The sequence below is a fragment of the Schistocerca gregaria genome, chromosome 9 (assembly GCF_023897955.1).
Source record: "Schistocerca gregaria isolate iqSchGreg1 chromosome 9, iqSchGreg1.2, whole genome shotgun sequence".
NCBI classification, from domain to species: domain Eukaryota; kingdom Metazoa; phylum Arthropoda; class Insecta; order Orthoptera; family Acrididae; genus Schistocerca; species Schistocerca gregaria.
This window is the reverse complement of record NC_064928.1, coordinates 97,947,766-97,963,912: the sequence shown is the minus strand read 5'-3', so window position 1 is coordinate 97,963,912 and position 16,147 is coordinate 97,947,766. Positions and strand designations below refer to the sequence as shown.

Genomic DNA, 16,147 nt, shown 5'->3' with positions numbered 1-16,147 from the left:
TGTAAGCTGTCTCTTTAGTGGAGTTGTTGCATCTTCTAAGTGTCCTGCCAATGAAACGCAACCTTTGGCTCGCCTTCTCCACAATATTATCTATGTGGTCATTCCAACTGAAGTTGTTCGTAATTTTTACACCCAGGTACTTAGTTGAATTGACAGCCTTGAGAATTGTACTATTTATCGAGTAATCGAATTTCAACGGATTTCTTTTGGAACTCATGTGCATCACCTCAGACTTTTCGTTATTTAGCGTCAACTGCCACCTGTCACACCATACAGCAAATTTTTCTAAATCGCTTTGCAACTGATACTGGTCTTCGGATGACCTTACTAGACCGTAAATTACAGCATCATCTGCGAACAACCTAAGAGAACTGCTCAGATTGTCATTGAGGTAATTTATGTAGATCAGGTACAGCAGAGGTCCCAGGACGCTTCCCTGGACAAAGAAATATGTGTTAAGAAGATGAAAGTTTCTATAGAAATGCCACCACAAGAACGCAGAAGGCATGATCAATAAAAGCTGTGGACTCGAGTTGTCAGAAGCGCTTTTTTGGACAGAAGTACATTCGGAAAAGGCCATGTTTCTATGGCCTTAATTAACGTGAAAAGTTGAGAAGGCACTGCGGTTTGTGAACAACATAAAAAATCGATTAAAGAAAAACAAAAAATCTGTGCAGACCATACACACTACGCCAGCGAAGCAGGAGGCGCTAATCTTATTTTTGTAAGTATGGCGTCTGAAAAAAGCCAGAGGTTAATGTTGTGTAGTATGCCAGTCGCTAATGGAAAGAAATGAAATGATCGTGTGGCATTCATGGCAAGGAGGCCCCATCTGGAGAAGAGTTCGGCCGCCGAATTGCAAGTCTTATTTCAGGTGACGCCACATTGGGCGACTTGCATGTCAGTGATGATGAAATGATAACACAACAGCCAGTCTGCAACGAGGAATTGAACCCGGGCTCCCTGCGTGGTGGGCAAACACGTTACCGCTCAGCTAAGCAGGCGGTCAGGTCGCTAAAATACAACATGAGCAGCAAGAATGGCACCGAGGAACACCTGAATTTACTTCTGCTTTTGTCGGTGACTTTCCATCTAAGATATTATAATGCGTCATACCTACCAACAAATCCTCCATCTAATCACAAATTTGGATTGATACCACATACGACAATATTTTCGGTAATGGAAATGTCCTGTGGCTAGGGCCTCCCGTCGGATAGACCGTTCGCCTGGTACAAGTCTTTCGAGTTGACGCCACATCGGCGACTTGCGTGTCGATGGGGATGAAATGATGATGATGATGATGATACGGACAACACAACACCCAGACCCTGAGCGTAGAAAATCTACCCAGCCGGGAATCGAACCCGGGCCGTTAGGTGTGACATTCCGTTGCGCTGACCACTCAGCTACCAGGGGCGGACTTTTCGGTAATAGGCGTTCGTGTGGTATTGAGTCAAATGCCTTTGGGAAACCATGAAATACTGTGCATCTGATTGCCCTGAGTCATGGTTTTCAGGTTGCCACGTGAGAAAAGATCGAGATGGGTTTCGCACGACTGATGTTTCTAGATTCCATGCTTTGGGAGATACCCCATTGCCTTTGAATTCGGAATATATGCTAAGACTCTACAACAGACGTCAGTGATGTTGGACTGTAGTTTTGTTGATCACTGTCTCTGTCACTGCAGATGGAAGTGACGTGTTTCCATGCAACTACTGGGTACAGCTTTCTTTAGTTAGAGAACGCCACGTTATTTTCAGTAAGAGCTTATATTTCATAAACTGAATTTCTTTTGATAGTATTTGAGCACGTTTTTCAATATTGGTCGCTTCTTAAGAATTGGCGGCCCATGGTGGCCGAGCGGTTCTAGGCGCTCCAGTCTGGAACCGCGCGACCGCTAGGGTCGCAGGTTCGAATCCTGTCTCGGGCATGGCTGTGTGTGATGTCTTTTGGCTAGTTAGGTTTAAGTAGTTCTAAGTTCTAGGGGACTGATGACCTCAGATGTTAAGTCCCATAGTGCTCAGAGCCATTTGAACCATTTTTCTTAAGAATGCTCGGTGAGACAGGGTACTGCAACAAACACACTCCCTGGCTAAAAGTGAAACAGGCAGGAGACACAGCTGTCAGCGTGACTTCGTACACAAACAAATCATCAAGCGAGTATCTAAATGACATCCAGTGAGTATCTGAATGATTGCAGTTCTCTGTGAAACGTACAACGGCCACGAGAGTGCATTACTGTTGCTCGAGTTTAGTATTGACATGAGGCTTGGTAGGGGGCGTGAAGAGCGTCAGGTTTTGAGTGATGACTGTGAAATACACGGGCATTCAGTGTACTCGTACGAGACAGCATTATCAGCACCTGACAGTTTTAACGGGGCCTCACTTTGTGTCTCCATTTAGGCGGCTGGCCGAACTGCAAAGTATCCAGATTTGTGGAGCATTCTGATGTGACAGTGACGCGACGTTGGACTTTACGGGAACGTGAGGGGCCGGCCGCTGTGGCCGAGAGGCTCTAGGCACTTCAGTCCGGAACCATGCTGCTGCTACGGTTGCAGGTTCGTCTTCAAGGTTCCGCGACAACGTCTCACCACCACAAGGGGGGAAGGGGAGGGGATTCCCGTATTTTGCCCAAGCACATCTTAACCCCTCCACATCTACGCTTGCCATCCGAGAACAAGCAGTGGACTATCTGCAACATCCCCCCTCCCATTGGTCGGTATTAATATCTTGAGGATTCCATATTCCTAGATTCCCGGAAGGCGTTTCACAAGTTGCCTCATTATACAGGGTGAAAACTATTTAAACCGACAAACTCAGGGAGGTTGTAGGGGACATCAAAATAATTATTTTTCCCTAATGTCATTTTTTCCTATGAGGAGTATTTAAACCAGTGGAGGCTGTATTACGCTCTTCAGTTGTAGGCAACTGCTGTCCACCAGTGTAGTAGTGCATTGTCTCTGCTTACTAACGGAGCGATACACCTGGAGTGAGTACACTGGTATGGTTGGTGCGTACTACGTAGCGCACCACAACGGACGAGCTGCACAGCGGGTTTATCAACATCAATATCCTAATCGCCGTATCCCGCATCATACGACCTTTGCTGCTGTGTAGCAACGTCTGCGTGAGACCGGGTCATTTAGCACATTACCTGGACAGGGACGCCGTCGCACACGGTAAGAACGGTGCAGTTTGAGGAAGCTGTCTTGCAGCATGTGGAGCGGGATCCCTCAATCAGCACTCATGCAATTGCACATAACATGGGGACGAATCAGACGAATGTAAGAACAGTCCTTTGAGAGCAGTTTTTACGTCCATTTCACTTACAGCGTGTCTACAACCTGGAACCAGTTGATTATCCATCCAAAGCACAGTTTTTGCAGTGGTACCTGGAACAGTGTGAAATGCATCCTACATTTCCATCCCCTGTGTTGTTTACCGATGAAGCAACGTTCGGGCGTGATGGAGTCTTCAACATGCACAATTTGCATGTTTGGAGTGATGATAACCAACATGCCACAGCTCATCAAGTGTGGTATTCGTTAATGTGTGACACGGTGTTGTTGGAGACTGTTTCATTGCGCCGTATCTGCTACCTAGGCTATTAAATGGCAGGCGCTATTGCAATTTTCTCGCCAGAGCATTGCCAGAATTGCTGGAAGACGTCCCGCCCCCTACAAGACAACGCATGTGGTTCCAACATGACGGGGCGCCGGCACATTTCAGTCGTCGTGTGCGTCGATTCCTGGACCGACGGTTCCCAGAAATGTGGATTGGCAGAGGTGGTCCAGTACCATGACCTGCTCGATCCCCAGATATGTCCGCTCTGGACTTTGTTGTGTGGGGAGAGGTGCGCAACCTTGTTTAGGCAACTCTTGTTGCATCAGAAGCGCATCTGGTTGCCCGTATAGTAGCAGCAGCAGGAACAATTCAGGATACTCCTGGGGTTTTTCCCGTGTGAGACAGAACATGATACGATGGTGTAACCTTTGTTTACGTGTCAATGAAGGCATTTTTGAAAATCTACTGTAATTGAAATTGGGTTGTCTTAATGTGTTGTCTCTTGGTCATAAAAAAATGGAGAAGTGTTTGTTGGTTTAATTAATTTAAAGCCAGAGAAATCTTCCTCTACCGGTTTAAATATTCCTCATAGGAAAAAACGACAATAGGGAAAATATTTGTTTTGATGTCCCCTACAATCTCCCAGAGTTGGTCGGTTTAAATACTTTTCACCCTGTAGATTGTTGAAGATGAGAGCACACGGGGTAGGTAGGTTTTCAGATGTGGATGGCTCGAAGACATTTTAAGAAATATAGCCAAGCACGTTGTCCTCGACGGCGATTGTTCATCAGGGGTACCAACAGAAGTTCTCCAGGAAAGTGTGATAGGGCCGTTATTATTTTCTGTATACGTAAATGATCTGACGGACACGTTAAGCAGCAGTCTAAGGCTGTTTGTGATGCTATGGTGTACAGGAAGCTGTCGACTGACAGTGGGAGGACACAAGAAGATTTAGACGGAATTTCCAGGTGATTTGATAAATGGCAGCTTGGTCTACGTGTAGAAAAATGTGAGTTAATGCGGATGAGTAGTAAAAGTAGTCCTGCAACGTTCGAATGCAGCATTTGCAGAGTGCTGCTGGACACAGTCTCTTTGATTAAATACCTAGGCAAAGCGATGTTAAATGAAATGAACGTCAGGTTGGTATTAGGGCAGGGGAATGGTCGACTTCTTTCTGTGTAGATTTGATTCGATTCTGTACTCACCGAAATAACATCACATACCCTCTCAGCTACTGAAGTTTTATGTCGTTTCCTCTTCTTGTTTGTGTTTCACTTCGTTTGTCAGGCAATTTACAGGCTATTCTAAGGCTTGCGTGATAGGTCTATGCACCTCATGTTACTCGCATGCGGGAGAGTTGCGTGCATGTCCAGATATCTCACTTGAGAATCATTGTGAGAAATACATGCAAGGCACGTTTCTTCGTTTACTGGCGTAGCGAAGGGAACTGTTGAGCTTTTAAGAAAGAGAGTATCAGACTAAGTTTCGTACTTGCAGATACGCAATAATATTTTTTTGAAAATTGTTTGACTATGTACTTTTCAGCGCTGATTTCAAAAATGCAATCCATTTTTTTTTTCTATCACGTCAGGTTTTCTCACAAAAAAGGAGTATTTTTGGGTATCATAACGAAATTTCAGCAGAGTAAATCGAGCAAATGTATAGTTGTGACGACCACGGCGGACAGAGCCATCACTCAGACGCCGTCGCAATCTGTTTCACCGCGCGACCGTGGCGCGGGGCGCGGACAGCGGAGGGAGCGCGCCGCGGGCGGAGGGTATTTAAATCGGCCGCCGCCGCGACCGAACCTAGTTCCCCCTGAGCAGCCATAGCGTACGGATCTCCGTGCCGGCGCGTTCACAGGAGCTCAGTCCGTCAGTTCACCTGATGATGGCGACATGTTTGATCGCCGAAATATTGTTGCTCGTTGGACACTGTAGACCGGCAGTACACCCGTGGATATTTCGATTAAAATTTAGGCAATTAATCACATTTCCCCCAACGTTATAAAATTTTATTTATAAATCATGTTTTAAACTACATTTCCAGTACACTTCCAATTCTCTTTAACTCGTAAGTCCTCATAATAACGCTTTCGCTTTCTGTCCAAGCTTCTTTCATTGCTTTTCCGACTGTGGACTCGTTGTGGATCATGCCTTTTTATCATCCATCAGTAGTCCGCTATCATGTTGACGTATCATCTTCCTTGATATCTTCTTTCCATTTCTTTGATGTCTTGGTGGAATCTTTCGCCCTGCTCTTCACTTACATCACCAAGGTTTGCAGGGAAGTAGTCAAGATGTGAGTGGAGAAAATGAAGTTTAATGCTCATGTTTCAGCCCAGCTTCTTAAAGTTGTCGAGCTTGTCTGCGACGATTGTCTTGTAGTTTGGATCTCTTTTGTTTCCTAGGAAACCAGTAACAACTAATTTAAAAGATGTCTATGCTGCCTTTTCTTTTGTTTCCATTTTGTCCACAAAGTTGGGATCTGTCATTACTTTTCCCTCGATCGATACCAAGAAAAGGATGTACCCGGAGCCAACATATGTTTATCTTTCAATCTAGATCCTAAAACCTCTGTCGGTTCTTTAGAAAGGCATAGGTCTCTAATTAAATCGTTCAGTTCACATCCTGAGAATGGAATGGGATCGGTTGTGCCAGGGTCGTAGCAATCTCTGTCTTTTAACACTATCGCCTTGCTGAGGCAATGGCTCGTGATCGTCTGTTTCATCCAAAGAATCTGGAGGAGAGGGTATTGGTACTACAGGTGCATGAGGAACAGGGCGAATGGCTGATTGAATGTTAGGGTAAGAAATATCCTTTTTGTTTTTCAAATTGAAACCTCGTATGTTGTAAGAACAAAAACAGCAGTCATTACTATGATTTTTGGTCACCCTCCAAACCACAGGTGTTCCAAAACGTAAATACAGCTTTTTACGTTGAAACCATTGCCTCAGTTCTTCAACACACACTGAACAAACTTTGTGTGGGGCCCAAGGCTTATCTTGATCACCTAACTTTATACCAATTTAAGCGAAATATGCTTTTTCAACAAAATCAGAAATGTTTCTTGGTTTCTTTTTAACGGTATAGTTACCACGAATGTAGCAGAAGCAATCTGGCGAGTTCATACATCGTTATTAACAACAACACGTGAACAGCAGAGAGTGAAGAGGTACTATGAACTGAAGGACAATAGCAGAAGCTCACTGCTTGGTGATGGCGGGAGAAGGGGCAGCGAGACAGACACGCACTGGCGTGAAAACACTGCTGGTTTCTCCTAATTACTCTTCACTTTACGTGTATCTAGTATAAAAACGGCTAAATAACGGATTATGGAGATCCCAAAAACCAAAATTCAAACTCACTAGAGTGCTGAAATATCGAAAAAAGCTATAACCAGACAAGCAGTTTGTGAAATAACTATATGTGATGGAATTTGTTCAATATTTTTTTTCCGAATTCAGCGTTGAAAACACTATAAAATCACTTGATAAATTTGAAACAATTTTTGTGTCGCAGACGAGAGTTATTAATCGAATGGAGAGCCAAGGGAGAAGTGCCCGGATTTGACATGGCGTAAAGCAAGGCTGCAGTCTTTCTCCCAAGCTGTTCATCACGTACATCGAAAAGCGGTGATGGAAATAAGACAGGTTCAGGAGTCGGGTCTAAGTCCGAGGTGAAAGGACATCCTTGATAAGATTCGGTGATGATCTTGGTTTCCCCAAATGAAGGTGCGAAAGAATGGCAGGACTCGGTGAATGGAATGTACAATCTAACGAGCACACATTGTGGGTTGAGAGTCAACCGAAGGAAGAGTAGCATCAGTAACACTTGCAATAAAATGAACAACAAAACTCGAGACAATGCATTTGATAAAATGAATGAATTCTGGCATCGTTCCCAATTAGAGGCAAAAATTTCTGAGATTTTATCTTTTGGAGCACAGCACTGTGCTATATGGAAATGAATCACGGACAGCGACCAAAAAAAAAAAAAATAATAATAACAGCGGTTGTGGAACCTGGAACCATATATAATAAATATACTTATATGGATATGGTGTCTGTTCTTTCGGACATGACCTGCAGCCGTCTAGAACGAAATTAGAATTATATTAATACCTTCAGATGGTATCGGGCGTTGATATAAGGTATTAATATAATTCTAATTTCGTTCTAGGCGGCTGCAGGTCATCAATGATGTCTGTTCTTTCGGACATGTCCATATAAGCATATAGTTCTGGCAATACCGGCCATGACCTACTTCTTCTGTGCGGATGCATACACATTCCCCGGACTCTTGCGGGACTTGGTAAGAATGTCTTCCACGTGTAAAGAGTGTGTTGGGTAGGGACACTGCGAATGTACTGTGTGGACATATAGGGTGAACATGTGGTCTCGCGGGAGGCTTGCGCGAGATAGTCCCTGCTGTCGCACTATACTCTGTGCTCTCGGTGACTCAGATGGATAGAGCGTCTGCCATGTAAGCAGGAAATCGCCGGATCGAGTCCCGGTCGGGGCACACATTTTAACCTGTCCCCGTTGATATATATTAACGCCCGTTAGCAGCTGAAGGTATTAATATAATTCTAATACATAATAAAGGCCACATGGGACCATGACAAGTAGGCCTGTATACCAGTGCGGTGTTCAGATAACCTCCCGGTTAATGACGGCAGGAGTACATTATTTTTTAATGAAGTTTTGATTACACCTGTCATTTCCTGCCAGCGCGCGTATTCTGTTAGCTAGGCAGCACTGTGGAAGGGTCCCACCATCTGCAGTCTTCCGGTACCGTGATTTCCTAACTACATCCTCGCCGCTCGCACAGTGGCAGTGTTAAACTGCGCACACCGCGTTGTGGACTAAAAGTTAACACCAACACCTGCTCTCGCCAGACGTAAACACTTCTGCATCTGCCGTATACTTTTCAGTGTAGTAACCTGAATTTGATGAAAGGAGAAAATATAAAAATGCAGTAAATGAAGCAGGCAAAAAGGAATACAAACGTCTCCAAAATGAGATCGACAGGAAGTGCAAAATGGCTAAGCAGGGATGGCTAGAGCACAAATGTAAGGATGTAGAGGCTTATCTCACTAGGGGTAAGATAGATGCTGCCTACAGGAAAATTAAAGAGACCTTTGGAGAAAGGAGAACCACTTGCATGAATATCAAGGCAAAGAAGGGAAAGCAGAAAGGTGGAAGGAGTATATAGACGGTCTATGCAAGGGCGATCTACTTGAGGACAATATTATGGACATGGAAGAGGATGTAGATGAAGATTAAATGGGAGATACGATACTGCGTGAAGAGTTTGACAGAGCACTGAAAGACCTGAGTCGAAACAAGGCCTCCGGAGTAGACAACATTCCATTAGAACTACTGACAGCCTTGGCAGAGCCAGTCCTGACAAAACTCTACCGTCTGGTGAGCATGATGTATGAGACAGGCGAAATACTCTCAGTAGGCTTTCAATTCAACTAAGTACCTGGGTGTTAAAATTACGAACAACTTCAGTTGGAAAGACCACATAGATAATATTGTGGGGAAGGCGAGCCAAAGGTTGCGTTTCATTGGCAGGACACTTAGAAGATGCAACAAGTCCACTAAAGAGACAGCTTACACTTCACTCGTTCGTCCTCTGTTAGAATATTGCTGCGCGGTGTGGGATCGTTACCAGGTGGGATTGACGGAGAACATCGAAAGGGTGCAAAAAAGGGCAGCTCGTTTTGTATTATCACGTAATAGGGGAGAGAGGGTGGCAGATATGATACGCGAGTTGGGATGGAAGTCATTAAAGGAAAGACTTTTTCGTCGCGGCGAGATCTATTTACGAGAATTCAGTCACCAACTTACTCTTCCGAATGCGAAAATATATTGTTGAGCCCAACCTACATAGGTAGAAATGATCATCAAAATAAAATAAGAGAAATCAGAGCTCGAACAGAAAGGTTTAGGTGTTCGTTTTTCCCGCTCGCTGTTCGGGAGTGGAACGGTAGAGAGATAGTATTATTGTGGTTCGATGAACCCTCTGCCAAGCACTTAAATGTGAAATGCAGAGTAATCACGTAGATGTAGATGTAGAAGTACTGTTGCCCACGTTTTCAGTAAACTGTGGACGGCTTGTTCAACAACCCAAACGCGCTGGTAATATTTCAGACGTTGGAATTACAAACAGGCCTGACCTTTTCGACGGTGTCAGTGTAGAACAGGGATAAATGACAATGAAGTCGGACCGAGACTCGAACTCGGGACCTTTGCCTTTCGCGGGCAAGTGCTCTACCACCTGAGCTACCAAACTTAACACAAGCTCTCCTGCGAGCCATGCTAGACTAGCACTCCTGAAAGAAATGATACTGCGGAGACATGGCTTAGCCACAGCCTGGGGGTTGTTTCCAGAATGAGATTTTCACTCTGCAGCGGAGTGTGCGCTGTATGAAACTTCCTGGAAGATTAAAACTGTGTGCCCGATCGAGACTCGAACTCGGGACCTTTGCCTTTCTCCTGCAGGAGAGCTTATGTCAAGTTTGGAAAGTAGGAGACGAGGTACTGGAGGAAGTAAAGCTGTGAGAACGGGGCGTGAGTCATGCTTGGGTAGCTCAGTTGGTAGAGCACTTGCCCGAGAAAGGCAAAGGTCCCGAGTTCGAGTCTCGGTCCGGCACGCAGTTTTAATCTGCCAGGAAGTTTCATACTGTTATAAGTGTCAAGGGGCATGAAAGGGAAGCAGTGGTTGAGAAGAGAGTGAGAGAAGGTTGTAGCCTAATCGCCTTGATTATATAGTTTGTACACTGAGTAACCGGTAGACGAAACAAAAGGAAATTAAAGTTCAGGGAGGAGAGATAAAAAGTCTGAGGTTTGCCAATGAGAGACAGCAAAGAACTTGTAAGAGCAGTTGGACGGGATCGACAGTGTCTTGCCGCGCGGGATTAGCCGAGTGGTCTAGGGCGCTGCAGTCGTGGACTGTGCGACTGGTCCCGGCGGAGGTTCAAGTCCTCTCTCGGGCATGGGTGTGTGTGTTAGTCCTTAGGATAATTTAGGTTAAGTAGTGTGTAAGCTTAGGGACAGATGACCTTAGCAGTTAAGTACCATAAGATTTCACTCACATTTGAACAATTTTTGTCAGTGTCTTGATAAGATGAGCATCAACAAAAGCAAAACGAGGATAGTGGAATTCTGTAGAATTAAATCTGGCGATGCTGAGGGAATTAGATTAGGAAACTACACACTTAAAGTAGTGGGTGAGTTTTGTTATTTGGGCAGAAAAGTAACTGTAACTAATAGTGGACGAAGTAGAGAGGATATAAAATGTAGACTGGGAATGGCAGGGAAAGCGTTTCTGAAGAAGAGAAATTTGTTAACATCGAGTATTGATTTAAGTGTCAGGAAGTCGTTTGTCGAAGTATTTGTATGGAGTGTAGCCATGTATGGAAGTGAAACATGGACGATAACTAGTTTGGATAAGAAGAGAATAGAAGCTTTCGAAGTGTGGTGCTACAGAAGAATACTGAAGATAAGGTGGATAGATCACGTAACTAATAAGGAGGTATTGAATAGAATTGGGGAGAAGAGGAGTTTTCGGCACAACTTGACCGAAAGAAGGAATCGATTGGTAGGACATGTTCTGAGGCATCAAGGGATCACCAATTTGGTACTGGAGTGCAGCGTGGAGGGTAAAAATCGTATAGGGAGACCAAGAGATGAATACACTAAGCAGATTCAGAAGGATTCGCTTCCTGAGGACACCACTCTAGCCTTGCTCTATCCCTGTTAAGTTTCAGGACCTTCGCCACAGAACTTCGCGATAGTACCTTTGTGTACACTGATGGCTCTCGGACTGACCGTGGTGTCTTGTGTGCCTTCGTCAATGGCGCCGACATTTTTCGATATCGGCTTCCGAAACACTGCTCAGTGTTTAGAGCGGAGCTCTTCGCCCTGTATCAGGCCACGCAGGACATCGGCGGCACAGGCTTTTCAATTGCGTCATCTGCTCTGACTCTCTGTGGCCTTCAAAGCGTGTGTGTGCTGTGCACCGTCCATCCGTTAGTGCAACGGGTCCAGGAAAACTATCATTTGGTCGTTCTTGATGGAGCCACGTTGATGTTTATGTGGGTTCCTGGACACGTCACTCTGACAGGAAACGGGGATGCTGACGCTGCTGTCAAGGCAATAGTCCTAACTCAGTCCACAAGTTCTTCCATTCCCTCCGATGATCTCTGTGTTGCCGCCTGTCAGCAGGAGATGTCGCTTTGGCATCACCAATGCTCCTGCCTTCACGGGAGCAGACTCAGGATTATTAAGCTTCTTCCAGCGGCTTGGACGAGCTTCTTTCGGTTTAGCTAGGCTGCGCATCTTTTCAGTCTTGCTCCCCCCACCACTTCGTGCTCATTGCGCTCAACCTTTAACGGCCCGCCATTTGCTGATGGAATGCCCTGTTTTTAACCACACGTTCTCGCTTGTGTTTCTACATCTCCATCGACATACATACTCCACAATCCACCATATGGTGCGTGGCGGAGGGTACCTCGTACCACAACTACCATCTTCTCTCCCTGTTCCACTCCCAAACAGATCGAGGGAAAAATGACTGCCTATATGCCTCTGTACGAGCCCTAATCTCTCTTATCTTTATGGTCTTTCTGCGAAATGTAAGTTGGCGGCAGTAAAATTGTACTGCAGTCAGCCTCAAATGCAGGTTCTATAAATTTCCTCAGTAGCGATTCACGAAAAGAACGCCTCCTTTCCTCTAGAGACTCCCACCTGACTTCCTGAATGATATCCGTAACACTCGCGTGATGATCAAACCTACCAGTAACGAATCTAGCAGCCTGAATCTGAATTGCTCCTATTTCCTCGATCAATCCGACCTGATAGGGATCCCAAACGCTCGAGCAGTACTCAAGAATAGGTCGTATTAGTGTTTTATAAGCGGCCTCCTTTACAGATGAACCACATCTTCCCAAAATTCTACCAATGAACCGAAGACGACTATCCGCCTTCCCCACAACTGCCATTGCACGCTTGTCCCACTTCATATCGCTGTGCAATGTTACGCCCAAATATTTAATCGACGTGACTTTGTCAAGCGCTACACTACTAATGGAGTATTCAAACATTACAGGATTCTTTTTCCCATTCATCTGCATTAATTTACATTTATCTTTATTTAGAGTTACCTGCCATTCTTGACACCAATCACAAAGCCTGTCCAAGTCATCTTGTATCCTTCTACAGTCATTCAACGACGACACCTTCCCGTACACCACAGCATCATCAGCAAACAGCCGCACATTGCTATCCACCCTATCCAAAAGCTCATTTATGTAGATAGAAAACAACAGCGGACCTACCATACTTCCCTGGGGCACTCCAGATGATACACTCACCTCCGATGAACACTCACCATCGAGGACAACGTACTGGGTTCTATTTGTCGTCTGAGTTACCGTCTTAGCGAATAACGCGCGTGCTGTCCACCGCGTTTTACTTTTTATCCGTCGTAGCAGTAATACGATGGCCATTTAATTTTTAGTTCAGGATCTCCGTTTCTCTATAGCGTATTTTATAGTCGTTTCTCTTCCGTGATTTAGGATTAACGTGTAGTCCTTTTTAACGCCTCTCTTCGTCTTCGTGTTCTACAGTTCCGAATGGGGGCGTGCGACCCTAGTTATTTTTGCGCCCTAAAACAAAACAAACAAAACTCAAAGTAATAAACCCATCAAGCAGCCTAGGAGAGTATACAAGCTGGAAAAAGCATATGAGTAGTTATTAGAATCTCACTTAGACAATGAATGAATATGATTTAGCGCCTAGATGGCAGACGTAGAGGAATTACGGCAAAGTTTAAAATGATTTAAGTAGCGCTCTGGAGACGCGTGTGCGAAGCAAGTGGAAAGTGGATCAAGAATGGGAAGAACCCTCTGCGGTTTTATAATCAAGTTTAGAATATACCGAGGAAACAGTGTGTTGCTCTGTCGATTCAAAAAAGAACGCGCAAATGTCGAGAAGCAAACGTTTGTAGAAAATTGTGCGTACATAGGGAGATCAATGCCCAAAGCACACACTGGACTCGAATTCGAGAGGACGAGGGTTCAATCCCGCATCCGGCCTTCCTGATTTAGGTTTCCGTGATTTCCGTAAATCGCTTCAGGCAAATGGCAGGATGGTTCCTTTGAAAGGACACGGCCAGCTTCCCCGTCCTTCCCTGATCCGATGATCCTGATGACCTCGCTGTCTGGGCTCCTCCCCCAAACAACCCAACCCCACCCAAAGCGCGCAGTTACTTCCGCCGTCACACCTTAGCGCAAGACCTTGTCGAGAACCCAAGAAAATTCTTGTCCCACGCAAAATCGTTAAGGTGGTGGAAGGCTGCTAACGAGTTAGCCGCGGACCAGTTTATCGTGGCTATAAAAATCAGGAAAAGGAAAGCTGAAGTTTTAAATTTCGCGTTTAAGTCGTCGTTGGCGCAAGAGGAGGAGGAGATTAGTGTTTAACGTCACGTCGACAACGAGGCCATTAGAGACGGAGCACAAGCTAGGATTAGGGAAGGATGGGGAAGGAAATCGGCCTTTCGAAGGAACCATCCCGGCATCTGCCTGAAGTGATCTAGGGAAATCACGGAAAACCTAAATCAGGATGGCCGGACGCGGGTTGAACCGTCGTCCTGCTGAATGCGAGTCCAGTGTGCTAACCACTGCGCCACCTCGCTCGGTATTCGCGCAAGAGAACCGTACAAACATACCATCGTTTGACTGTCGCACAGACTCCTGCATAGACGACATAGAAATTGGAATATGTTGCATAGGGAGGCACTTGAAAGAGTTGAAAACAAATAAGCGGCCATGTCCAGATTAAGAGTACGCTGGGGCATTGACCCCATACTTAGCTTGTATTTATAGCGAATCTCTCGCCCATTGCAGGTGACCCCTGCGTATCAGAAAGGTGAAAGAATGGACCCCGAAAATTACAGACCAGTATCCCTAACATCGGTTTGCTGCAGAACTCTTGAACACATTCTGAGTTTGAATATAATAAATTTATTTGATACTGAAAAACTTCAGTCCAATAATCAGCTCGAATTTAGAAAGCATCTCTCGTACGAAACTCAGCTTGCCCTTTTCTCACGTGATTTTCTACAAACTATCGATGGAGGGCAACCAGCATGTTCCACATTCCTAGAGTTCCCAAAAGTGTTTGACACTGTGCCCCACTGCAGACTGTTGACTAAGGTGGGAAAACCCAGTTTAGGTTCCCAGATATAAGACTGGCTCGAAGAATTTAAGTAATACAACGCAGTAGGTCGTCCTCGACGGCGAGTGTTCAGGGACAAGGGTACTGTCGGGAGCGCCGCGGGGAAGAATAGGACCGTAGGATCGCTCTTGTTCTCTGTAGTCATAAATCGTTCTGGCGTAACCACAAACGCCAGAACGAAGATGCGGAACGCAAGAGCAGAGAAAATGTGAGGAAATGGCGGCCAGTGATGCGCGGAATTGGATCGTACCGCGCCAGGCGCGCCCCCTGCGAGACGTGAATAAAAGCGATGCTCCTGCTAACCTCAGCCGCTCAGATAGGCTCGAGTGTGCAACGTGATTAGTGATGCACTGTCATAAAGCCGTGATCCGTTTAGTGCTGCGCTGCCAGATTGTCGTGATGCGTATAGTGCTGCGCTGCCAGATTGTCGTAATGCGTATAGTGCTGCGCTGTCAGAGTGTCGTAATGCGTATAGTGCTGCGCTGTCAGAGTGTCGTAATGCGTATAGTGCTGCGCTGTCAGGGTGTCGTAATGCGTATAGTGCTGCGCTGTCAGGGTGTCGTGATGCGTATAGTTTGCGCTGCCAGATTGTCGTGATGCGTATAGTGCTGCGCTGCCAGATTGTCGTGATGCGTATAGTGCTGCGCTGTCAGATTGTCGTGATGCGTATAGTGCTGCGCTGTCAGATTGTCGTGATGCGTATAGTGCTGCGCTGTCAGATTGTCGTGATGCGTATAGTGCTGCGCTGTCAGATTGTCGTGATGCGTACAGTGCTGCGCTACCAGATTGTCGTGATGCGTATAGTGCAACATGATTAGTGATGCACTGTCATAAAGCCGTGATCCGTTTAGTGCTGCGCTGCCAGATTGTCGTGATGCGTATAGTGCTACGCTGTCAGAGTGTCGTAATGCGTATAGTGCTGCGCTGTCAGAGTGTCGTAATGCGTATAGTGCTGCGCTGTCAGGGTGTCGTAATGCATATAGTGCTGCGCTGTCAGAGTGTCGTAATGCGTATAGTGCTGCGCTGTCAGAGTGTCGTGATGCGTATAGTGCTGCACTGCCAGATTGTCGTGATGCGTATAGTGCTGCGCTGCCAGATTGTCGTGATGCGTATAGTGCTGCGCTGCCAGATTGTCGTGATGCATATAGTGCTGCGCTGCCAGATTGTCGTGATGCGTATAGTGCTGCGCTGCCAGATTGTCGTGATGCGTATAGTGCTGCGCTGCCAGATTGTCGTGATGCGTATAGTGCTGCGCTGCCAGATTGTCGTGATGCGTATAGTGCTGCGCTGCCAGATTGTCGTGATGCGTATAGTGCTGCGCTGCCAGATTGT

The 16,147-nt window shown here is 45.8% G+C and overlaps 1 protein-coding gene and 1 non-coding gene across 9 annotated transcripts in view; both read left to right on the top strand.

Annotated features, from left to right (window-relative positions):
* Positions 1 to 16,147, top strand: part of LOC126292237 (uncharacterized) — a 277,635-nt gene that overhangs the window by 51,385 nt on the left and 210,103 nt on the right. The gene's annotated exons all lie outside the window — the stretch shown is intronic.
* On the top strand, positions 10,157 to 10,233 carry Trnas-aga (transfer RNA serine (anticodon AGA)). Its single transcript has one exon. It is a non-coding gene; the product is annotated as a tRNA-Ser (tRNA).